This window comes from Platalea leucorodia (genome assembly GCF_965183815.1).
Source record: "Platalea leucorodia genome assembly, chromosome: 31".
NCBI lineage: Eukaryota > Metazoa > Chordata > Aves > Pelecaniformes > Threskiornithidae > Platalea > Platalea leucorodia.
Genome location: NC_138853.1, coordinates 1,162,278 through 1,164,128, shown reverse-complemented (window position 1 = coordinate 1,164,128; position 1,851 = coordinate 1,162,278).

The window sequence follows — 1,851 nt, the reverse complement described above, 5'->3', positions numbered from 1 at the left end:
GGGCTGGCACTGAGCTGGCAGAGGCAGTCTGTGGTGGGGAGCTCCTGGACCCCAGACCAGGAGCTCTTCAGCTTCACTAACCTCCATTTCCTCATGCCATGGTGAGCCTCCAGCCCTGGGGCTGATGGGGAGGCTGACCCTTCTCTGCCCCCCAGCAGCTGCTGTGCCCTTCAGAGGGGCTGGGGCTGTGGGGTGAGTGCCCAGAGCTCTGCAGCACCCTGCGGTGGGCACTGCCGTGGGGCCAGCCCAAACTGGGCTGCTCTGCAGGGCTGGGCTGGGGAGAGGGCAGGGGAGGTGGGCTGGGCTGGCAAAGTTCTGGGCTGGGCTGGAAGGTGCCCGGGAGAGGACAGCACCAATGTTAGCTGAGCTGTGTGACCATGCAAGGCAAGGACGTGCTCCAGTGGGTGTGTGGTGTAGAGCCAGGGCTTATGGAAGGCATCAAAGACATGCAGGTGCAGGAGAGAGGAGGCTGGTCTGTGCCCTTGGTGGGTCTTGGTGGAGTTTTAATGCACTGGGATCTCTGCAAGACATAGAAATATCTTCTTTTATGCTGCAGGTCTGATTAGGATAGAAAGGTTTAGAAAAATGAAACAAAGGAGAAATGAGGAAAGATCTAAAACAAAGAAAATATTTTAATAAAATTTTCAGTTTGTTTGTATTTTTTTTTTTTTTTAAGTCTTTGTGTTTATTTCCTCCTACTTTAGCTTTGTTTTATTGTCATGTACCAATCTTTGGGGGATTTCATGAACTTTTTTTTTTTAATTACTGTTTTGAAAGAATAAATGATTCTCAGAACCGGGGCGGCATGTAGCTGCAGGGATACAGATGTCTTACGTTACAGGGATACAGATGCCTGGTGCCAGTGCAGGTGTCCTCTGCCTGGCCTCTCTCAGCAGCTCCCGAGGGGCTCTGGTCTCCTGCAGGAGACCTCCTGTCCTGTGTGACAGTGGCCAGTCGCAGGGAAACGCCTCAGCTACACCGGAGCCTCTACAAGTGTCACTCGAGAGCCATGGGCAGACCGCTGAGCTTCGCCTGGGAAGGGGAAGAACTGCTTGAAACTTTGTAGAAAACACATGAGCACCTTTTCATCAGCTGAGATGACTGAAAACTTTTAATAAAATGATGATGTTTTTGTGCCATGACATGTAATGGGAATGTCTAGGAAGTATATTAATTGAGGGAGAAGAAATATTGACCTTCCCCTGTATTTGTGTCCTGGTTTCAGCTGGGATAGAGTTAATTTTCTTCCTAGTAGCTGCTAGAGTGCTGTGTTTTGGATTTGGTCTGAGAATAATGTTGATAACACACTGATTTTTTAGTTGTTGCTAAAGTAGTGCTAACGTTGCCAAGTAGTTGCTCAGTAGTGCTTACACTAATCAAGGACTTTTCAGCTTCCCATGCTCTGCCAGGTGCACAAGAAGCTGGGAGGGGGCACAGCCAGGACAGCTGACCCCAACTGGCCAAAGGGCTATTCCATACCGTATGACGTCATGCTCAGTATATAAGCTGGGGGAAGAAGAAGGAGGTGGGGGATGTTCAGTGCGATGGCGTTTGTCTTCCCAAGTAACCGGTACGCATGATGGAGCCCTGCTTTCCTGGGGATGGCTGAACTCCTGCTGGCCAATGGGAAGGAGTGAATGAATTCCTTGCTTTGCTTTGCTTGTGCGTGCAGCTTTTGCTTTCCCTATTCAACTGTCTTTATCTCAACCCACGAGTTTTCTCGCTTTTACTCTTCTGATTCTCTCCCCATCCCACCGCGGGGGAATGAGCAAGCGGCTGTGTGGTTCTTAGTTGCTGGCTGGGGTTAAACCATGACAGGGCTCTTCCTGGGGCAGGGTGATGTGGGATGTG